This window comes from Heterocephalus glaber, unplaced genomic scaffold, assembly GCF_053883595.1.
Source record: "Heterocephalus glaber isolate CG9 unplaced genomic scaffold, H.glaber_assembly_v1.0 deba00001446, whole genome shotgun sequence".
Classification (NCBI taxonomy): domain Eukaryota; kingdom Metazoa; phylum Chordata; class Mammalia; order Rodentia; family Bathyergidae; genus Heterocephalus; species Heterocephalus glaber.
The window spans coordinates 6,524,301-6,549,708 of NW_028258298.1; the positions used below are offsets into that span (position 1 = coordinate 6,524,301).

General features: G+C 36.8%; 1 pseudogene; it reads left to right on the forward strand.

Annotated features, from left to right (window-relative positions):
• The first annotated feature begins 460 nt into the window (after positions 1-460).
• LOC101713779 (glutathione S-transferase A4-like) overlaps positions 461-25,408 on the forward strand; it is a 62,580-nt pseudogene continuing 37,632 nt past the window's right edge.

The following is a 25,408-nucleotide window of genomic DNA, read 5'->3' on the forward strand; positions in this document are numbered from 1 at the left end:
TATGCAAAGGTCTGAGATGACTCACCTTCCAGAGTATACGATTGCTGTGGCAGATGTCTCTGTACAACTTGTTAAATGACTACAGTTTAAGTGTTAAAGTTTTGTTGTTAATGAACTAGAATAAAAGTCTGTTGCCTTTAGGAGAGAAATGAGTCTTTGTTTCAAAGACAAAGGAATTAAAAGAAAGTCGGTTTTCAAAGTAGGAGCAAGATAATTTTTAAAAAGAATAAATTGTATTTCGAATCTCAAAATAAGTAGTCTTCCTTTATTTAAACAAACAAACAAAAACACCAAGAGTTTCACTGATAGTTCAACCAGGATAAGATGGTAAAATCTGACAAGAAGGATTTTAGTTTTGAAAAAGGCACATTGGAAATTGATAAGATCAAGATTTTTTGAACAATTAGGCAGAAATCTCCTGGACAAAGAATGGGTTTAACTAGGGTGCTCAAAGCCAGCCATGGAGGTTAGATCATAGTTAATTTCTTGTGGACAGAACTAACATTTGTTTGGCCTCTGTAAGAGCTAATTACACACAGTTCCTGTTTTGGTTTTGGCTTTTTGTTTTGTTTTGGTGCTGGGCATTGAACCCAGGGCCTCATTTATACTAAGCACATGTTTTTTTTTTATTTATATATATATTTATTGGTGCATTTTAGATATAAAATACATTTACATTTATCATTGGGTGTTTGTACCAGAACATGAAGTATCCTAGTTCTTATTTTTTCTCCCATTACCTGTGCACCCTTCACCCCCTCCACCCTTCCCTATTTACACAAAGTTTGATTTCATGTTTTTTTCTTTCTCATAATTTTTCCTTTCCCTTCTTCCCTTTCCCCTTCCCCTCCTGCCATCCCCAAACCCTTGGACCTTTTCCTATTTCAAAGTATCAATTATTCATTTTAATCATTTTCATCCTTATTTACACTTTCAATTTCTCACACTAGAGAAACTATTCGTTATTTACACATGTGTGTCTTATTTATTTCACTTAAGAGTATGGCCTCAATATGCATCCATTTAGCTATAAATGTCTCTAGTTTCTCATTCTTTATGGCTGAATAGTACTCCATTTTATAAAAAAAAAACATGCCTTCTTTATCTAGTTTCCAGTCGATGGGCACTTGGCTAAGCACATATTTTACCACTGAGGTACATGCTCTGCTCCTTTGTAGAGTTTATACCTGTAGCATAATTTTAGAAGAGCAGGGTTTGCTGCCAATAGCTTGGAGAACAAAAGGGAACAGAATGTGAATGAAGGTGTTAAATAGGCATGTGTCACTGAGCTGAACATACCAATCAGTTCCTGAAAACCTGAAATTATTATCATGCATAAAGAAAAAGTTCCTGACCTTGAATTCAAACATTAGAACACACCTACCCATACATACATGCAGACTAAAAACAGATAAGCAAGTTACTGTCCTGATGACAAACTAAGAAGTCATTTGCAAGGCAGTATTTTGGCGCACACAGAAACCCACATTAAATAGCCTAAACCAATCACATGCTACTTCTGGGAAATGTAACCTGGTTTGACATTTCTGGAGGGTAGCTTGGCATTATGTCTCAAACTCAGAATCGATCCAGCAATCCTGATCTAGGAATTGAAACCAAAGGTGTGGTTCTCAATTATGATGATACACATAACCGCCCAGGAGAACTTGTTTAAAAACTGCCAGCTGTTAGGTTTCTTCCCCCAGAAGAAAGTGTGAGAATTGACATTTTTAAACAAGTAGTCCTCCTGTTTTTGCTGCTGATTAACAATCAGGTTGCCAGAGAGAGCATATTAACAGGGAAAGGCTGTAAGCAGAGAGAAATATGTTAGTCTTTAGATTTCTTAAAAGTGCTAGAAATTGGAAACTATTATTTCACAACCTCTGAACCTCATTTTCTTTCTTTTTACAATGAGTGTACATACCCCTGAGGATATTATGCAATTAAATAAGAAGATATATACAGATATATATATATGTATATAGAGAGAAATAAAGATATCAATAAATGTTAATTTATGACTGCAACTTTGAGTGAACAAGAAGTATCTATAGAATCTATAATACCATAGTTTTTGAAACATTGTTGATACACATATACACGTGTGCACAGAGATGTCCTAAAACATATTCAAGTACTACTAACAGTGATGAAAATTTGATAGTGAAATTTTGAAGGATTTACCTATCCTCTCTGAAGGTTTGAATATTGTTTCAATTGTTTTTCAGTTAAAATAGATAACTTTCTTCAAAAAACTACAATAGTTAAGTTCAAAACCTGTATTTAAATACAAAAATATAAAGTGCATTTTGATAATACTTACATTTCTGTGACACGTTTCCAGAAATCTTCTGCAAGCATTACTTCACATGACCTCAAGCAGCCTTGTGTATGAAAAAGGACAAGTCTTATTATACCTGTTGTAGGGATGAGGAAACAATATATTTGGTTCTTTGAGGGCACCCACACGCAGCCACATGTTCAGAGCCAAGTCCCAAGCCCAAATCCTTTGAGTCCAAGTTTAGTATCTCTTCTAGTGAGCAGTGTTTCCTCGCTACACTCAATTATGGTTTGTTTTTTTTTTTTTTAAAAAGAAATGGACTTTTTAAAAGAATGGAGCTTTATGAGTTTCTGTTTTTCACTTATTCACCCATTTGTATTTTTTAATGCTAAGTGCTTGATAACGTTGAAATAAATGGAACGTTAAGAAGGCTGATATGAAAACACTGTAATGTCAGGAAACAGTCAAGTTAGGTTTCTGACAGAAACCTTAACCACTGAAGCTTTAGTTACAAGGTAATCTAAATATAGACAGTCCAGGTGGTCGTTAGAAGAAATTTCATGCTTAAGTAAAACGAGTTATTAACGATGTAGAATGTAGGCCCTTAACTGGATTACTCTGGGTTCTCCTAAATTTTTCACTTGCCAGCGATCAACTGGGCTTTGTGGCCCAGAAGGTTTAGCTGTTGACAGGGCCTGGCGCATCAAACAGGAGCCTGTGGTGGGAGCAATTTCTCACGGTCGCAGTGCGGCGGTTTCTGCCCTCTACCGGAGGGAAAGGAGCTGTGGCGTCTTGCGGCCTCACATCTCCCTCTATTGGCAAGAAAGAGGTACAGTGCGCCCTTGAAGACAGGCTGTAGTGAGGCGCTGAGTCAGCGCTAATTCCTTTTCCCCCCGGAATGTGACTTCCCAGGAAATATACTCAGGAGGCTCCCGACTTCAGTCAGCACTGCGTCGGAAGTGTCACTGGCTGCTACTCTTCTCTAAAGCAGGGAACCAGATCAAGGAATGCTCATTAGATGTGACAGGAGAGGCTCTTTGCTCTTCCTGAACTCGTTTTAGTTCTAATAATTCCTACCATCAAGGATTTGAAATCTATCTAAAACAACTTTATATAATTTAATTCTACACCTGATTAGTAAGGGCATTGAACAAAAGATAGAGAAGAGGCAGGTGATACAATTAGAGTGTTTATTTACAGCACACAACCCAAAATGGGGGACTGTGCCCTGGGGCCATAGAATGAGAGGATGCAGGAATCCAGCCTCCAGGTGTGGCCCTTAGCCTTTACTGAAGGACCAACTCACCCTAGCCTCAGAGGCCTAGTTAGTTCATGATGCTAAATCTCTATACGGTCAGCAACATGTACACACGTGCATGACATTTTTTTTTTTTTGTACCGGGGATCGAAGTCAGGTCCTTGTGTTTGCAGGGCAGGCGACTACTGAGCTAAATCCCCGGCTACGTGCATGACATTTTAATTAACTCCACTCTATGTTTGTCGCTCTAGACCACATTTTAACATATCCAGCTTCTACGAATTGATTCCACTTATATTATTCTGAATTTATAGATACACCTTGTCCCCTTTAACTTAGGTTGTAAACTTAGGTTTCCCTTTCTTGGGAAAGGGAGTAGAGCTCTGTTCTAGCTGACAAAGGAAAATGTAAGAGGTAAAATGTTAATAACATGATGAACATGAAAGAAGGAAAACAGAAAAAAACCTCACTTTTTTCCTATCATAGAGAGAAAAACCCTGAATCCATAAATTATAAAGTCACTGGTCAGAACTTGGATATTTTCCCATAAAAAGACTATTTCATGTAATAGAGCATACAGATCAATCTTGCCAGGTATGAGAGCCAAGTTTATATATAACTATAACACCCATTCTTTCCCCCTAAAAAGTTTCAAAGGAAAACTCCAATTCAGGTGACTGGCCAGAACCACAAACAACTGCAGAACTTCAGGTAATCATTAAGAAGCTGGCTCAGATGCTATATTACAAATGATCATTTAGTCAGTGAGATAACTGAGTTTGAGAACAGAACATTGTTATAGTTCTGGGTATTTAATACCACATTCTTGAATGACAGCTTTTCTTTCTTTGCATTGTATTGCATTGTTCTAACCGTGGCCATGTGTTATAATTCTGTGTTGAAGGTAAATTTCTACAAGTTAAATATAATTTATACATATATTTATTGAGCATATAGTTTGTCTCAGACACTATGTTGGTCCAAAGAAATGTGTTGGTGAATGGCATACAGTCCATTTTCTCAGAGTAGCACAGTATACTGGAGAAAGGTAAGTCATCCCAGAGACTGGGGTTTAACCCAGTCCTAAAGGAATCAGAAAAGGTTTCAGGAAGAACTGTCATCTAAGCTGAGATCTACCGGAAGACTCTAAGTTAAGAAGGAATAAGGAAACATTAAGAGAATTCTTGGCGACAAACGAAGTATCCAAAGCCTAGAAGTTAGTGGTGCCCTGGGACCTGCAATTGTTGAGTGTGACTGAAGCAGGGTTTTAGAGAGGAGAATCTCAAGAGACAGAGACAGAAGAAGAGAAGCCAGATGGTGAAACATCTTTTAAACTATGTCACTGATTTATATTTTAGTCCGAAAACAATGAGGAACTCTATAGGATTTATAGTGGGAGAGTGGCATCATCAGACACGTGCTTCTGAAAGCCCAGATCATGTGTCTGTTGAGTGTGGACTAGAGGCGAGCAGAAGAGAATCAGAGGAGCTGAGCAAGTGGGTGGTGGTAGCTTTCAGAAGTAACAGAGATGAAGAGAAAGGAGAGACAAATGTGATTTGAAGAAAATTGAATCCGTAAAACTCAAAGATTATTTTGATGTGAAAAAAGTCAAGAATGACCCCACTTAATTACTATCTAGAATATAAAGAATTCCTACAATTAATTTAATAACAAAAAGAAAAACAACCCAATTTAAAAAGCAGAAAGGGGCTGGAATAAACTTTTCTCAAAAGGAGTTACACAAATGACCAGTAAGCACAAGAAAAGATGCTCGTTTCTATTAGTCATTAGAAAAATCCAAATAGAAGCCATGGCGAAATGCTCCTTTATACCTACCAGGATAACTATAATGAAAGGAAACAGAAAATAACAAGTGTTGGTATAAATGTACAGAAATGAAAAGCCTTACACATTGCTAATAGGAAAGTTAAATGGCACTGTACAACTGCAGAGGAAAATAGCTAGGCAGCTCTCCAGAAAAGCTAGGCATGAAATTATCTTATGCAGCAATTGAGCTCCTAGGTATATATCTAGAGGAATTCAAAACAGGAACTCAAACAGATATTTATACCCAAATGTTCATAGCAGCATTATTTAGAGTGACCAAGTAACAGAAACAATACAAAAATCCATCAACAAAAAATTGGACAAATAAAAGGTATTACAGATGTACAATAGAATGTTATTTAGCTACACAAAGGAATGGAGTTCTAAAATATTCTACAACATGGATATATCTTTTAAATATTATAAGTGAAATCAGCCAGACCCCAAATGACAAATATTGTATAATTAAACTTATACCAAGTAGTTGGAATAGGTAAAGTCATAGAAATAGAAGACAAATTAACGGTTAACAGGAGCCTGGGGAGGGAGGAATAGAGTACCTCTTCAATACTTACAGATTTTCTGTTGGGGTGAATAAAACTTTTGAAAACAGTAGTGATGATTGTACCACACTGTCAGTGCAGATAATTTTAAAATAGTTTTGAATTGACCATTTTTAAATGGCTTAAATGGCAAATTTCAGATTACATATTCTATCAGCATTTTTAAAAATTCATGTAATGGACCAAAGACCATCACACTGAATCATACACCTATAAAGGTGAGTAGCATGCTACATAAATTATAACTCAATAAAGCTGTTAAACAAAATAGCAACAACAAAAAAGCATGAGAGTCAGGGATATAATTTAGTGGTTGAGCACTTGTCCAGCACGCATGAATCCCTAGGTTCCATCTCCAGGTTCCATCCCCCACCCCTGAAAAAAAGAAAAAGACACCTAGATTTCTGACTTGGCAAACAAGCTGACAAGGCTGGTATTTGGTAAAATTGGAGATGGAGATAGTAAGCAGTTTGAGGAGGAAGCAGTGAATTCGATTTTGGATATGTTAAATTTGAAATGTTCAGTACACAACAAATGAAGATACGCACCCTATAATTGAGTATATATGTCTGAAATTTGGAAAGAATCCTGAATTAGATGTGAAATTCAGAGGCCATCAACATACATATCATTACTAAAGCCCTGAGAGTAAATGTAATTATCTAGGAAATATGAAAAGTGACCATTGGGCATAGTAACACACATCTGTCAGCTCAGCTTTTCAGAGGCTGAGGCAGGAGGATTGCAAGTTTAAGGCCAGTGTGGGTAACACAACAATACCCTGTCTCAAAAAGAAGCAGAGGAGGAAGGGGAAGGGGAAGAAAGGGAGAAGACAAAAGAAAAATTGGAGCAATCCCAAGTTATCGCGTCCCAGCAATAAGAAGGTAACTAAGACAGTGCTCAACAAATGGAAGCTATTTCCATGCAAACTAATAATTATAAGAATATAAAGATATTTCTACAAAATCCACTGGGAAAAGGGAATATTAAATCTTTCTGAGGAATTTGTGAAAATTCCCCTAAGAAAGTAAAGGTGAAACTGATGAACAAGTTTATTACCTCTACCTGGGCTGGAATTAAGACATAGAGAACCAGAAGGTTCACATTCATAGAGATCAAGTGACAAATACTGTTAAGTAACTGTAATAGGAGATACCAATGGTCAGGTTTTAAATGTCCAGATCTTTCCTGCTTAAGCCCCCCAACCCCATCACGGAATAATATCCAAACTCTTTAGGTGCTAACATGGTTTATGCTTACATCTCTCTTCTTGTGTTCTTCCACTATTCTCTTCATGTACAATTGGAAATTGAATTATTAGCCCCATTTATTCACCTCTCTCTGTACTCATGCCATGGGTCTTACCATGTTAGCACATAGCAACTCCGTTTGTCAGAGACATTTAGCAATAATTTTAGGAGTGCTGAATTTTATAGTGAAATTGGTGGCATAGCTTGAAATGAAGCCTGAACCAAAAAAATTTCTTGTACTGGACCACACTTGAAATTAGCAAGCTCAGCACTTGGGAGGCCAAGGAAGGAGAATTTACCATAAGTTCGAGCCTGGGCTACATAGTGAGTTCAAGGTCAGCCTGAACTGTATAACAGAATCCTGTCTCAAAACACATACACACAAAAATTAGCAATCTCATGGGTTATCCAGTACAGGAGTCAGAGCAGAAAACTCAAATGTCAGATGTGATTCGCCAAAAACTGAGGGGCTCCACAGGCTGTAAGCCTTTTTTCTACTCTTTTTAAAATAGGTTATACAAAAACTGTGTCACATTTTGTCTGATATATATATAGATGTAACATACTTTGCTCATTTTTATCCCATCATTCCTCCTTTTTCCTTCCCCCTAGTTTCACATTTGCAGGGGGCAGGTTGCAACGTTTATTTTGCTCACATCCATCCCCTCAATTGCTTTTATTTTATTGTGCCACAATAAGTAAGCATAGATATGCAGGTATGCCTATAGTATGCTTATATTAATTGCTTCAGATACATTCCAAGGAGTGGTATAGCTGGATCAACTGGTAACTCTATTTTTAGTTTTTGAGAAACCTCCATACTGATTTCCATAGTGGCTATACAAATTTACATTCCCAACAGCTGTGTTCCTTTCCCCCCAACATCCTTGTCAGCATTTATTGGTTTTATATTAATGATAGCCATTCTGACTGATTATAGTTTTGATTTGCATTTCCTAACTGCTAAAGATGTTGAACATGCTTTCATATACTTACTAACCATTTCTACTTCTTTTGAGATGTATCTATTCAATTCATTTGCTTATTTATTGATTGGGCTTTTTGATTTTTAAGGTTTTTTTAGTTTTTTATATATTCTGGATATCAATCCTTTGTCAGAAGAATAACTGGTAAAGATTTTCTCCCATTCTGAAGGCTATTTCTTCACTTTGTTACTTGTTTCCATTATTGTGTGGTAACTTTTTTAATATGATGTCTCATTTGATTATTTCTGCTATTAGTTCCTATACTATTAGAGTCCTAGTGAGGAAGTCCTTGCCTGTGCCTATACCTTCAAGAGTTTCTCCTATGTTTTCTTCTAGCAGTTTCATAGTTTTCCGTCCTATATCTAGGTCTTTGATTCACTTTGAATTGATTTTTCTACAGGTTGAGAGATAAGGATAAGATTACTTCTACATTATGGATATCCAGTTTTCCCAGAACTATTTGTTAAAGAGATTGTCTTATCTCCAATATGTATTTTTGTCTTCTTTGTCCAGTCAGAGAGCTATCATTGAGTGGATTTTGTTTCTGCATCCTCTATTTGGTCTGTGTGTCTACTTTATGCCAATACCATGGTGTTTTTATTACTATGGCTTTGAGTATAATTTGAAATTGGGTATTGTGATACCTCCAACTTTTCTATTTTTGTTCAGGATTGTTTTGGCTATTCTGGGTCTTTTGTGTTTCAATATGAATTTTAGGATTTTTTTCTATATCTGTAAAGAATGTGATTGATATTTTGATGGGGATTTTACTGAATCTGTAGATTGCTTTTGGTAATACTGTCATTTTGACAATATTAACTCTGCCAATCCATGAGCATGGGAAGAATTTACATTTTCTGATGTCTCCTATTTTACTCTTCAGTGTTCTGAAATTTTCACTATAAAGGTCATTCACTTCCTTGGTTAGATTGATTCTTAGGTATTTTATTTCACTTGAAGCAATTCTGAAAGGAATATTTTTCCTGATTTCTTTCTCAGCTAGCCCATTATTGGTGTAAAGTTAATGATTTTTTAATATTGATTTTATTCCCTGCTAAATGTAGCAAATTCTTTTAACAACTCTCACAGTCTTTTGGTGGATTCTTTAGGGTCTTCTCAGTATAGGATTATATCATCTGCAAACAATGATAATTTTACTTCTTCCTTTCCTAATTGTACCCCTTTTATTTTTTTCTCTTGCCTAACTGTCCTAGCTAAACTTTCAAAAACTACATTAACAATGATGAGAGTGGATATTTTGCCTTATTTGTGATTTTAGAGGAAATGCTTTCAGTTCTTCCCCATTCAGAGTGATATTGGGCATGGGCTTGTGTATATGACCTTTACTATACTGAGAAATGATCCTTCACTGTCCAGATTCTTTAGATTTTTCCCATTAAGGGATGTTGAATTTTGTCAAAGACTTTTTCTGCATCAATAGAGAGGGTCATGTGATTTTCTACTTTCTGAATTCCACTTGTGTAGTGTATTACATTTGATTTGTGTATGTTGAACCATTATTGCATCCATGGAATAAAGTCAAATTGAATGTGGTGTATTATGTTTCTAACTTATTGCTGAATTCAGTTTGTGTGTATTTTATTAAGGATTTCTGCATTGATGTTTGTTGAGAATATTGGTCTAGTGTTGTTGTTGTTGTTTCCCTGTCTGATTTTGACATCAGGGTGATGTCAGCCTTGAATGAGTTTGGGAGCGTTCCTTCCCTTTCTATTTAATGAAAAAGTTTGAGGTGTACTGGTATTGGTTCTTTAAAAGTTTGGTAAAATTCAGCTGTGAATGTGGTGGTGGGCTTTTCTCTGTTGGAAGACTATTTATTACTGCTTGGATCTCATTGCTTGTCACAGATTTGTTTAGGTTTTTTATATTCTATTGGATCAATTTGGGTAGGTGATGAGTGTCTGGATATCTATCCATTTCTTCTAGGTTCTCCAGTTATAAGAATATAGTTTTTCAAAGTAGTCCCTTTCACTGGTGTCTATTGTAATGTCTCCTTTTCCATCTCTAATTGTATTTTATCTTTTCGAAAAACCAACTCTTAAGTTCTATTGATCTTGTGTAATGTTCTTTTACTCTATGTTATTAATTTCAGCTCTGATCTTTTATTATTTCTTTTCTTATATTGGGTTTGATGTTAGTTTGTTCTTGTTTTTCTAAGACCTTGAGATACATCATTAGGTTATCGGAGATCTCTCTGATTTTTTGACAGAGGCACTCATAACTATAAACTTCCTTCTTAGAATTGTATTTACTGAAATCTAGAGATTATAGTATGTTTTATTTCCATTTTCTTTTAATTCTAGAAATATTTTAACTTCTCTGATTTTTTTCAGTAACCAATTGACAATTCAAAAGTTAATTATTCGAGTATTTTCCTTGCGGTCAGACGTGAGTGGCTGTGCCCTGCTTCCTCCGGCTTGCCCTGCCAACTTGCATCTAGGGGACCTTGAGGACACCCCCACCCCCACCCCGCAGGCCTACCAGCCACTGGCTTGGGAGCCCCCCCCCCGGCCTCTTGGCTGTGCAGCTACCTAGTTCCACACTACAGAGGCACAGGGGAACATAAAAGCCATTGTCCTGAGTTGCAGAAGTGAACAACAGAGAGAGGGCCTCTCTCAGGCTCCCTGATGAAAACTGAAGCCCACTGGAAAAGTGAAAAAAATCTCTGCAATATAGGCACACCAGAACACCGTACTTGGTAAGTTGGAGGGATCATCACCTCCCATCTGAACCTGGACTGTTTTGAGGGGAGGGACAGCTGGAACCTGTAGTGGAACCTTGTGGAGTTCAGTCCTGCAGGAGGACAGGGAGCTCAGTTTGGGACTTGCAGCCAGAGGTCTGTTGGGGTCTCGGGGGTCTGCGGCTGGCTTACTGAGACTAATTGACTTATAACTGACAGTACCAAAAACAAAAATGAGAATACATTTAAGCAAGTCACAAACTCAGACTTCCACCCCACAAAAGGCAATTTCTGGGGAAAACGAGGTGGAAAAGTCCAATAATCAACCACCTGGACAATCTGAATGGATAGCACAGGAAGTAACAAAATAGATGAATGAGTCTCTAGAAGAATTCAAAGCACAAATAATCTCCCAGATAACTACAGAGATGGTGAGCAGAGTGAAAGACATAATTAGAGGCTCTAGAATAGAAAAAGATTAAAAAACAATAGATGAGCTTAGAAACATGCTGGAAGCCATGAATGCCCAGCATAAGAAAGAAATAGAAACCATGATCACACAACATATGAAAAAAATGGAATCCGTGAAACAGATTCAAACAGATATTCAGGAGATTAAAAACTACATTGAAAGCATGCATAGCAGATTAAGGGGATCTGAAGATAGACTATCAGATATAGAAGACAGGATTGTGGTTAAGGACCATGAAAACAGAGATTTCTTAAAAATAATAAGGGACCATGAGAAATCATCCAGCAGCTGCTGGATGATGCAAGGAAGAATAACATAAGACTGATAGGAGTCCACAAAAAAACAGGAGAAAACACAATTGACATAAAAAAATACTGTTCACAGAAGTAATAGGAGGAAACTTCCCCGACAGAGGTGGAGAATTGGACATACAGATAAGTGAGGCATATGGAACTTCAACTAGCTATGATCAAAAAAAATCTACACCTAGACACATAATAATGAAGACTCCAGAAACCCAACAGAAGAACAAAATTCTACAGGCAATTAGAGAAAAGAAACAAATCACCTACAAAGGAAAGCCCATCAGAATCACGGCAGATTTTTCAACCAAACCCTTAAGTCAAGGAGAGCCTGGAGTCAACTGTTTCAAGCCCTAAATAAAAATAGCTTCTAACCTAGACTGTTGCATCCTGCAAAATTATCTTTCAAAATTGATTGGGAAATTAGATAATTTCACAACAAAGAACACAAGAGAAATTTCACGAATACCAAACCAGCACTCCAAACAATCCTAAGCAATATCCTAGAAAAAGACAATGAAGGTCATAACTCCATGAGGCCCAACAGAGGGAAGCCACCAGGCAAGGTAAGAAACTAAAGGGAAAGGGGGGAAAAAAACAAGACATAAGAGCCAACAAGAGCAAAACATCATGACAAGGATGAGTCAATATCTATCAATTATAACTCTCAATGTTAATGGTCTCAATTCACCAATCAAAAGAAATAGACTGACAGAATGGATTAAGAAGCAAAATCCAACAATATGCTGTATACAAGAAACACATCTAATTCAAAAAGAAATACATAGACTGAAAGTAAAAGGATGGAAAACAGTTCTCCACACCACCGGAACACAGAAAAAAGCAGGGGTAGCAATTTTATTTGCAGACAAAGTAGATTTTAAACCAAAACTAATTAAGAGAGACAAAGATGGTCATTACATCCTTGTGAAGGGAACAATCCAAGAGGAAGAGATGACAGTCCTAAATATATATGCACCAAATATGAATACCCCCAACTATACAAAACAAACATTAATGGACATGAAAAATCAAATAAGCACTAATACAATTGTAGTGGGGGACATCAATACCCCACTATCACAAATAGGCAGATCATCTAGAAAAAAAATTAACAGCAAAATTTTAGAACTGAACCAAGCTATTGAACAAAGGGACATAATAGATGCTTACAGTGTTCCACCCCACAAAATCACAATACACATTCTTTTCAGCTGCACATGGGTCATTCTCCAAAATAGGCAAAATGTTAGCTCACAGGACATGTCTAAGTAAATGTAAAAGAATTGAAGCTACCCCCTGTATATTATCAGACCATAGTGCAAGAAAATTGGAGATCAATGACATAAGAAACTGCAAAACTCCCACAAACACATGGAAATTCAATAACACCCTCCTGAACAACCAATGGGTAACAGAGGAAATTCAAGAAGAAATTAGACAGTTTCTACAAGTAGATGATAATGCAAGTACAACATACAGAAATCTATGAGACACAATGAAAGCAGTTCTACTCAGGGAATTCATAGCACTCAATGCCCATATTAGGAAAATAGAGAGAACTCAAATAAATAACCTAATGCAGGACCTCAAGCTCCTAGAAAAAGAAGAGCACAACAAACCCAAAGCTCCTACAAGAAAGGAAATTATAAATATCAGAGCAGAAATCGATGCAATGGAGACTAAGAGAATGATACAAAATATTAATGAATCAAAGAGTTGATTTTTTTAAAAGAATAAATAAAATCAATAAACCCTTAGCCAACCTTATCAAAAAAGGAAAGAAAAGGCTCAAATCCATGCAATCTAGAATGAAAAAGGTGAAGTCACAACAGATCCAGCAGAAATCCAAAGCATCATCAATACCTATTTTGAGAACCTGTACTCTAATAAAATGGAAAACACAGAAGAAATGGACAAATTACCAAAGTTAAATGAAGATGATATAGAAATTCTAAACACCCCAATTACAATGAGTGAAATTGAAAATGTAAAAACATTTACCAACAAAGAAAAGCCAAGGTCCTGATGGCTTCACTGCTGAATTCTACAAGACGTTCAAAGAACTATCGCCATTACTCTTTAAACTCATGAAGGAAATTGAAAGGGAAGCAAGGCTTCCAAAGTCATTCCTGAAAACAAGTGTTACTTTGATTCCAAAACCAGGGAAAGACCCAACCCAAACAGAAAACTACAGGCCAATCTCCTTAATGAATATTGATGCAAAAATCCTCAACAAGATACTGGCAAAGAGAATACAAAGGGTCATCAAGAAGATCATACACCCTGACCAAGTCGAATTTATCCCAGGGATGCAAGGATGGTTCAACATTAGTAAATCAATAAACACAATACGGTATATTAACAGAGTCAAGAACAAAAGCCATGTGATCATCTCAATAGATGCAGAAAAGGCATTCAACAAAATTCAATACCCATTCGTGATTAAAAAACCTACAGAAAATTGGAATAGAAGGTCTTTATCTCAACTTGATTAAGGCTATCTATGAAAAACCAATAGCCAATATCATACTAAATGGCCAAAACCTGAAAACTTTCACACAAAATCAGGAACAAGACAAGGAGGCCAATAACACCACTCCTGTTTAATATTGCTCTCAAAACATTAGCCACAGCAATTAGAAAAGAGAAAAAAATAAAAGGAATAAAAATAGGAAAGGAAGAAGTTAAACTGTCATTATTTGCTGACAATATGATACTTTACACAGAAGACCCAAAATACTCTGCTGAAAGACTTTTAGACTTAATTCAGATTCAGTAGAGTAGCTGGATATAAGGTCAACACTCAAAACACCATAGCCTTTTTATATACAAATAATAGACTCACTGAGAGAGAAACTAGGGAAACAATTCCTTTTACAATGGTATCCAAAAAAATGAAATATCTAGGAGTCAATCTAACAAAAGAAGCAAAAGATCTCTTCACTGAAAACTATAGCACTTTGAAAAAGGAGATTGATGAGGATATAAGAAAATGGAAAGACATCCCTTGCTCCTGGGTAGGAAGAACCAATATAGTGAAGATGGCATACTCCCAAAACTATTATATAGGTTTAATGCAATGCCAATTGAAATTCCAACAATATATTTCACAGAACTAGAGAAAACAATCTGAAAATTCATTGGGAACCAGAAGAGACCTAGAATAGCAAAAGAAATTTTAGGCAACAGAGATATTGCTGGGGGTATTACAATCCTCAACTTGAAACTATACTACAAAGCTACTGTGATAAAAACAGCATGGTACTGGCAAAGAAAAAGACCTCAGGATCAGTGGAATAGATTAGAAGATGCAGAAAGAACTCCAGACATGCTCAGCCACCTCATCTTTGACAAAGGAGCCAATCATCCTCATTGGAGGAAAGATAGCCTATTTAATAAATGGTGTTGGATAAACTGGATTTCAACCTGCTAAAGATTAAAACTAGACCCATACCTATCACCATGCACTAAACTAAGATCAAAGTTGATTAAAGATTTAAGTATTAAGACAGAAACACTAAACTTGCTGGAAGATAAGTTAGGTAGAACTCTTGAAGACATTGGTATAGGAAAAGATTTTATGAACAAAACCTCAGTGGCAAGGGAACTTGAACAAGGAATCAAAAACTGGGATCTTATCTTATTAAAAAGCTTCTGCACTGCAAGAGAAACCACCACCAGAACTAAGAGACAACCTACAATGTGGGAAAAAATTTTCAGCAACTGTACCTCAGACAAAGGTCTACTATCTAGAATATATAAAGAACTGAAAAAAATCAGACCTCCCAAATTCAAAGACCCAATTCAAAAATGAGCATCTGAAATGAACAGACATTTCTCAGACAAAGAAGTAAAAGCAGCAAATAAATATATGAAAAAATGTTCAACATCACTGGTTATTTGAGAGATGCAGATGAAAACAACACTGAGATTCCACCTCACCCCAGAAAGAGTGGCTGCTATCAAGAAATCATCCAATAACAAATTCTGGCAGGGGTGTGGGGAGAAAGAAACCCTTCTCCTTTGTTGGTGGGAGTGCAGACTGGTGCAACCACTGTGGAAATGAGTACGGAGATACCTTAAAGAACTAGGGCTAGAGGTCCCATTTGACCCAGCTATTCCCCTGCTGGGTATCTTCCCAAAAGAATTAAAAGAATCACACCACAGCCATATATGTGCACCCATGTTCATAGCAGCACAGTTCATAATAGTGAAAGCTTGGAAACAGCCCAAGTGCTCATTAACTGGAAACTGGATAAAGAAGATGTGTTTTTTAATAAAATGGAGTACTACTCAGCCATAAAGAATGAGAAACTAGAGACATTTATAAATAAATGGATCCATATTGAGGCCATACTCTTAAGTGAAATAAATAGGACACACATGTGTAAATACCGAATAGTTTCTCTAGTGTGAGAAACTGAAAGTGTAGTTAAGGATGAACATGGATGAAATGGTGTAATAACGTATTTCTTGGATTGTGTTTCCATCGTATATCATATGACTGTATTGAAATTTAAATTAGGGAGAAGTTTGGTTTATGTGGAGTCTGTTAGCTAACTGGAGTTTTTTTCTAGACACTATTTGTTCAATGTTGGTTTTGGGGATCTTTCTGAAACAAATCACATCCTCTGGTGTCCTGTTGGTGCTTGAGATGCTTTTTTAAGTTATATGGGAAAAGGTTTAAGTGCTTTTCAGGTTTGTTTTGGTTGAGTTCCACTGTATTTTAATATTATTGTAGGTTTTTTTCCCTCACATTGTCCTTCTTTGAAAGCTTTTAATTTTTGTATGTGTGTGTGTTTGATAATAAAGTTATTTTTATTAAAGTTAATTATTCTATCTCCATGTGTTGGTATAGTTTCTCTGGTTTCTTTTACTGTTGATTTCTACTTTCATTATAATGTGATTAGATAAGATGCAAGAAATTATTTCAATCATTTGTATTTTAAAAACTTGATTTATTGCCAAATACAGTTAGTTTGGAGAATATTCAGTGAGGTACTGAGAATAATGTATATTTTTTCTTTTTTTTTTCAATGGTACAGGGGATTGAATTTAGGACCTTGAGCTTTTGAGGCAGGTGGCAGTACCACTAAGCTAAATACCCAGCACAAAAATGTATATTCTGGAGAGCCACCCCCAGCACCAAGGAGGTGAGTCTTCTGGGCCACCATACCACCACCCCCAGTGCCGAGGAGCAGAGCCAACCCCAGTGCTGAGATGGATCCTTCCAGGCCACTTTACCATGGTCCCCAGGACCAAGGAGGTGAGCTGCATGGGCACCAGCAGCACACAAACACACAAACACACCCCCTTGAAATGAGAAGACAGGTAACCAAGTCTCAAAACCAGACTTCCAGATCACCTAAAGCAACCGCAAATGGAAACAAGATGGAACATTCTGATACTCAACCACCTGGACTCCCTGAACTGGCAACAAAAGAGGATCTGGAAAAAATGAAATAACAAATAATTTCTCAGATACCACCAGAGATTGTGCCCATAGGGCAAGATAAGATTAATAAATCTTCAAAGGACACAACTAAAAAAAATAGAGGAGCTGAGAAACATGATGGAATCCCAACACAGGAAACAAATGGAATCCATAAAACCGATGTGAACAGATTTCCAGGAGATTAAAAACTCCATTGAAAGTTTACCCAGCAGAATGAACCAATATGAGGACAGAATTTCAAATATAGAAGATAAGATTGCAATTAGTGAACAGAAAAAGAAAAATTCCTTTAAAATTGTAAGGGACCATGAGAAATCAATCCAGCAACTGCTAGACAATGCAAAGAAGAATAACATAAGACTGATCAGAGTCAATGAAGAAACAGGAGAGATTGCAGACAACATAAAAAAACTGTTCACAGAAGAATGGCAGAAAACTTCCCAAGCAGGGGAAAAGAACTTAACATATAGATAAGTGAGGCATATAGGACTCCAACTAACCTTGATCAAAAAAAATCTACCCAGGAGCCAATCCCAGGTCCCAGGAAGAGGCCCCCCTGCCACCATTCCATGCTCCTAGGGCAGAGAAGGTGAGCCAGTCCCAGTTCTCAGAAGGAAGCTAACCCTGCCACCATTCCATGCTCCTAGGGCAGAGAAGGTGAGCCAGTCCCAGCACTGGGAAGGAAGCTCCACTGCCACCATTCCACACTCCTAGGGCAGAGAAGGTGAGCCAGTTCCAGTACTCGGAAGGAAGCTCCACTGTCGCCATTCCACACTCCTAGGGCAGAGAAGGTGAGCCAGTCCCAGTATGTGGAGGAAGCTCCACTGGCGCCATTCCACGCTCCTAGGGTAGAGAAGGTGAGCCAGTCGCAGCACCAGGAAGGAAACTCCCTCACTGCCATTCTACACTCCTAGGGCAGAGAAGGTGAGCCAGTCTCAGTACTCAGAAGGAAGCTCCACTGCCACCATTCCATGCTCCTAGGGCAGAGAACATAAGCCAGTCCAAGTACTCAGAAGGAAGCTTCACAGCCATCATTCCACATTCCTAGGGCAAAGAAGGTGAGCTGCAAGGGTGCCAGAACCACCCACCCACCCCCTGAGGAAATGATAAGACACATAAAAAAGCCTCCAAAACAGACTTCCAGATCACCTACAGCAACCCCAAAGGGAAATGAGATGGAACAATCTGATACTCAACCACCTGGGCTCTCTGAACTGGCAACAAAAGAGGATCTGGGAAAAATGAAATCAGAAATAATTACTCAGATAACAGCAAAGATTTTGCTCATGGTGCAAGACATGATTAATAAATCTAGAGAGGACACAGATAAAAAAATAGAGAATCTGAGGAACATGATGGAATCCCAACATAGGAAACAAATGGAATCCATAAAACAGATGCAAACAGATTTCCAGGAGATTAAAAGCTCCATCAAAGGTCTGCTCAGCAGAATGAACCAATGTGAGGATAGAATTTCAGATATAGAACATAAGATTGTAATTAGTGAGGAGGAAAGGAAAAATTGCTTTAAAATTGTAAGGGAACATGAGAAATCAATTCAGCAGCTTCTAGACAATGCAAAAAAGAATAACATAAGACTGAATGGAGTCAATGAAGAAAGAGGAGAGAGTACAGATGACATAAAAAAACTGTTCACAGAAGTGATGGCAGAAAACTTCCCAAGGAGGGGAAAAGAACTTGACATACACATAAGTGAGGCATATAGGACTCCAGCTAGCCTTGACAAAAAAAAAATCTACACATAGGCATATAATCGTTAGGATTCCAGAAATTCAACAGAACAACAAAATTCTACAAGCAGTGAGAGAAAAGAAACAAATCACATACACTGGGAAGCCCATCAGAATCACAGCAGGCTTCTTAGTGCAAACCCTCAAGGCAAGAAGAGCTTGGAGTGATATATTTCAAGGCCTAAAGGAAAACAGCCTCCAACCCAGATTGATGTACCCTGCAAAACTATCTTTCAAAATTGATGGAGAAATAAGATACTTTCATGATAAAGAGCACCTCAGGAACTTCATGAATACCAAACCAGCACTCCAAAAAATTTTGGACAATACCCTAGAAAAAGACAATGAGGATCACAACCCCAAGAAACCCAGCACAATGAATCCATTGGGCATGACAAATTAAATGGAAAGGGGGAGAATCCAACAAAAAGAAAAAGTCATGACAAGGCTTTTCAAACTTTTAACTTCATCTCCCTAATGAGTGTATTATTCAACCTTTTTATTGTACTGATTAGTATTTTTTTGATTCTAGAGTTGCACACCTTTCCTTGTGCTGTACTGGCTATTTATCATCTTCTTATGTCTACTTTTTAATTGGGTTGTCTACTAATGAGCTGTAAGAGTTCTTTATATATTCTGGTCATAGGTTATATGCATTGTAAATATGGTCTGTCTAAGGACAACTTTTCATTTTAATGATGTCATTTAAAGTTCTAAATTTTGATGGAATCTCATTTATCAAATTTTTTTTTTAGACATCATGTTTTTTGTATCCTAGGTAGTTCTTGCCTACCCTGAATTCATAAACATTTTCCCTTATAATTTCTTCTTAAAGTTTTATACTTTTAGGCTTTCATATTTAGGTTCATAGATCCCTTCAAGTTATTTTTATGTGTGGAAATAAAGGGTTGAGGTTAATTTTTTATATACAGATACCAGGTGTTCTAGTGCCGTTTGCTAAAAATACTATCTTTTCCTCGACTCTTGAATTGAGTTTATATTCTATAAAATGCTAATGATAAATAATCTTTCAAAACTCAGTGGGGCATATATGTGTGGTTCTATTTCTAGATTCTCTGTTTTATTCCAATGATCTATATGTCTTTCCTTACACCAACACTGCCTTGATTACTGTAGCTTTAGAAGAAGTCTTAAAATTAGGTACTAAACATCATCCAACACTGTTTTTTTTTTAACTTTTCCAGGTCCTTTGTACTCCTACATAACTTTTAAATTTCAATATCCAATTCTTCATTTATAGCAAGTATATACAGACCTGAATTTTTTATATACCTTGTGTTTTCTAATCCTGCTAATTCAAATACAAGTTCTAGGGGCTCCTAGAGATTTCTTAGTATTTCCTCTGTAGATGATCATTTCATCTACATCTAAAGATTTTACTTCTACCTTACCAATCCTATCCAAATTGTGTCATTTTATTGCCAGACTATTTTGGTGGGGCCTAGGTTTCAAAGTTTAATGGACAGATAAAGAGTAAGCATATCTGCCCTTGTTTCCCACCTTAAGGAGAAAGCATTGTATCTTCTCCATTCATATAAGTCATTCTCACTGGAAGTATGGATTACATGTCTTTAATCTGTTGAGAAGGTTCTGTTGTACTTCTAGTCTCCTGATAGCTTTTACCATGAATAGCTGTGAAATTTAGTCCAATACTTTTTCTCCAACTAGTGTCAGGATCATATGGCTTTTTCCTTTCCTTTGTTAAAATGATGACTTTTGGGGGTGGATCTTCCAGTGCTGAACCAACACTGCCATCCCTATAACAAAACCACTTTCTACATCCTGCCAGATCTGACTTCTAATAGTTTGTTTTGTTACACAAATTTCTATCTCTGTTCATACTTTTTTCTTCTATTATCTTTATCCAGTTTTAGGATTAGCACAATGTTAATTTCCTAAAATGAAGGAAGAAATGTTTCATTTTTTTCTGCTTTAAATGTTTGATATAATTTATCAGTTAAAATGTGTACAAGCCTCTTGTTGTCATATAGGTAGGTTTTCAATCTAGGAATATACTTTCTTTCATAGATACTATTCAAATTTTATATTTCCTCCAGAGTTAGTTTCATTAATTTATCTTCCAAGGTACTTCTTAGAAGTTGTCAAATTTATTTCAAAACAGATTTTTGAAATATGCTTTCTATATCCTTTTAAATTCTGTAAAATCTGTGGTAAAGTCTCCTAGATCTTGATATTGTAATTTTAAAAATGTATAATTGATATTGTGTAATAGAATGTAAAGGTCTAAAAGAGCAGGTGAAATGGGAGGGGTAGTGGAAAGGAAAGAAGGGAAAAGAAAAAATATGAGAAAAGGAAAAAAATGGAAACAAAATCTTTGCAAATAGGGAAGGGTGGAGAGGGTGAAGGGAGGGCAGGAGAAGGGGAAAAATCAGAATCAAGAAACTGACGTAATGGTACAAGATCCCAATGATGTATGAAAATGTATTTTATACCTAAAATGCACCAATAAACTTAATAGGGGGGAAAATCTACACATAGGCATATAATTGCTAAAATTCCAGAAACCCAACAGAAAAACAAAATTCTACAAGCAGTTAGAAAAAAGAAACAAATCACATGCAAAGGAAAGCCCATAGAATCACAGCAGACTTCTCAACGCAAACCTTCAAGGCAAGAAGAGCTTGGAGTGACATATTTCAAGCCCTAAAGGATAACAGCCTCCAACCCAGATTGTTGTACCCTGCAGAACTATCTTTCAAAATCGATAGTGAAATAAGATACTTTCATGACAAAGAGCACCTTAGGAACTTCACGAAGACCAAACCAGCATTCCAAAAATTTTAGACAATATTCTAGAAAAAGACAATGAGGATCACAACCCCAGGAATTCCAGCAGAATGAGTCAACCAGGCATGACAAGAAACTAAAGCAAAGGGGGATAATCTAACAAAAAGAAAAAATCATGACAATGATAAGTCAATGCGTATCAGTTATAACCAGTGTTAATGGTCTCAATTCACCAATCAAAAGAAATGGACTGGCAGAATGGGTCAAGAAGAAAGATCCAGCAGTATGCTGCATACAAAAACACACTTAATTTAAAAAGAAATACACAGACTGAAAGTGAAAGGGTAGAAAACAAGACTCGATGTGACAGGAACCTGAAAAAAAGCAGGAGTGGCTAACCTCATTGCAGATCAAGTGAATTTCAAACCAATACTGATTAAGGGAGACAAGGAAGGATACTACATTCTTGTAAAGGGAACAATCCAAGAGTAAGAGATGACAATCATAAATATCTATGCACCAAACACTAATGCACCCAACTATATAAAATAAATACTAATGGACATGAAAAATCAAATAAGCACTAATACAATAGTAGTGGGGGAGCTCAATACCTCACTGTCACAAATACATAGACCAACTAGACAAAAAATAAGCAACGAAATGCTAGAACTCAATCAGACTCTTGAACAAATGAACTTAACAGATGTTTACAGCATGTTCTACCCCACAAAATCAGAATACACATTCTTTTCAGCTCCACATGGGTTGTTCTCCAAAATAGACCATATACTCACTCACAGAACATGTTTAAGTAAGTGCAAAGGAATTGAAGTTATCCCCTGTATATTATCAGACCATAGTGCAATGAAATTGGACATCAATAGCAAAAGAAACTGCAAGAATTTCATAAGCACATGGAAATTGAACAACACACTTCTGAATAACCAATGGGTCACAGAGGAAATTAAAGAAGAAATCAGAAAGTTCCTACAATTAAATAACAATGACAATGCAACATATTGGAATCTATGGGACACAGTGAAAGCAATCTTATGAGGGAAATTCATAACAGTGAATACTCATATTCAAAAAACAGAGCAAGCCCAATTAAACAACCTGATACTGAACCTCAAGCTTCTAGAAAAAGAAGAGCAGGACAAACCCAAAGCTCATTCAAGGGAGGAAATTATAAAGATCAGAGGAGAAATCAATGCAATGGAGACTAAGAGAATGATACAAAAAATCAATGAAGCGAAGAGTTGGTTCTTCGAAAGAATCAACAAAATTGACAAACCGTTAGCCAACCTTATCAGAAAGAGGAAAGAAAAGGCCCAAATCCATCCAATCAGGAATGAAAAGGATGAAACTACAATGGACCCAGAAGAAATCTAGAGGATCATCAATACCCACTTCAAGAACCTGCGTGCCAATAAGATGCAAAACACAGAAGAAATGGACAGATTCCTAGATGAATTACCAAAGTTGAATGAAGAAGACCTAAAAATTCTAAACAATCCAATATCAATCAATGAAATTGAAAACATAATTAAAAACGTACCAACTAAGAAAAGCCTGGGTCCCGATGGCTTCACTGCTGAATTCTACAAAATATTTAGAGAGGAACTATTGCCACTACTGTTTAAACTCTTCACTGAAATTGAAAGGGAAGCAATACTCCCAAATTCATTCCTGGAAGCAAGCATCACCTTGATCCCTAAAGCAGGGAAAGACCCAACCCAAAAAGAGAACTATAGGCCAGTCTCACTAGTAAACATAGATGGAAAAATCCTCAAGGAGATACTGACAAATAGAATGCACAAGATTATCAAGAAGATCATACACCCTGATCAAGTGGGATTCATCCCAGGGATGCAGGGATGGTTCAACATATGCAAATCAATCAATGTAATACACTGTATCAATAGAGCCAAGGACAAAAACCATATGATTATCTCCAGAGACACAGAAAAAGCATTTGACAAAAGCCAACATGCATTTATGATAAAAACCCTACAAAAAATTGGAATAGATGGTCTCTACCTTAATCTGATAAAAGCCATCTATGCAAAACCAACAGCCAATATCATATTAAATGGTCCAAAACTGAAATCCTTCACACTCAAATCAGGAACAAGACAAGGATGTCCACTATCACCACTCTTGTTCAATATAGTTCTGGAAACATTAGCCACAGCAATTAGACAAGAGAAAGAAATAAAAGGGATAAAGATAGGAAATGAAGAAATCAAATTGTCATTATTTGCAGATGACATGATACTCTATATAGAAGACCCCAAGAACTCCACTAAAAGTCTTCTAGACTTAATAACCAAATTCAGTCAAGTAGCTGGATACAAGGTCAACACACAAAAATCAGTAGCTTTCCTCTACAGGAACAACAGACTCACTGAGAGAGAAATAGGGCAAACAATTCCTTTCACAATAGCATCCAAAAAACTGAAATACCTAGGAATCAACCTAACAAAAGAAATCAAAGACCTCTTCTCTGAAAATTATAGCACTTTGAAAAAAGAGATTGAAGGGGATATAAGAAAATGGAAAGACATCCCTTGCTCCTGGGTAGGAAGGATCAACATAGTGACAATGGCTATACTTCCAAAATTGCTATATAGATTCAATGCAATCCCAATTGAAATCTCAGCAGCATACTTCACAGACCTTGAGGTAACAATCCAAAAATTCATTTGGAACAAGAAGAGACCCAGAATAGCAAAAGCAATTCTAGGTAACAGAGACATGGCAGGGGGTATCACAACCCGCAACTTGCAACTATACTACAAAGCTACTGTGATAAAAACAGCATGGCACTGGCAAAGAAACAGACCTAAAGACCAGTGGAACAGATTAGAAGATGCAGAAACAATGCCAGACACAGTCAGCCACCTCATCTTTGACAAAGAAGCCAAACACCCTCCCTGGAGGAAAGATGGTCTCTTCAATGAATGGTGCTGGAGAAATTGGGTTTCAACTTGCCAAAGACTAAAAGTAGACCTGTATCTCTCACCATGCACTAAACTAAAATCAAAATGCATTGAAGATCTAAATATAAAAACAGAAACACTGAACCGCCTGGAACAGAGGTTAGGTAGAACTCTTCAAGACATTGGGGTAGGAAAAAATTTTATGAACCAAACCTCAGTTGCCTGTGAACTTGCACAAACAATCAACAAGTGGGATATCTTTTTTCTAAAAAGCTTCTGCACAGAAAGAAAAACCACCAGCAGTGTGAAGAGACAACCCACAATGTGGGAAAAAATTTTCACCAGCGGTCCCTCAGACAAAGGTCTACTATCTTGAATTTATAAAGAACTTAAAAAATTCAGACCTCCCAGATTTGAAGACCCAATACTAAAATGGGCATCTGAAATGAACAGACATTTCTCACACAAAGAAGTAGACATGACAAATAAACATATAAAAAAATGTTCAACATCACTGGTCATTCGAGAGATGCAAATGAAAACAATGCTGATATTCCACTTTACTCCAGAAAGAATGGCTGCTATCATGAAATCAACCAATAACAAATGCTGGCGGGGCCCTGGGGAAAGAGGAACCCTGCTCCACTGCTGGTGGGAGTGTAGACTCGTGCAACCACTGTGGAAATCAGTATGGAGATACCTCAAAGAACTAGGACTGGAAGTCCCATTTGACCCCGCTATTCCCTTGCTGGTTATCTTTCCCAAAGAATTAAAATAATCATACCACAGTGATATATGTGCACCCATGTTCATAGCAGTGCAGTTTGTAATAGCTAAAACTTGGAAAC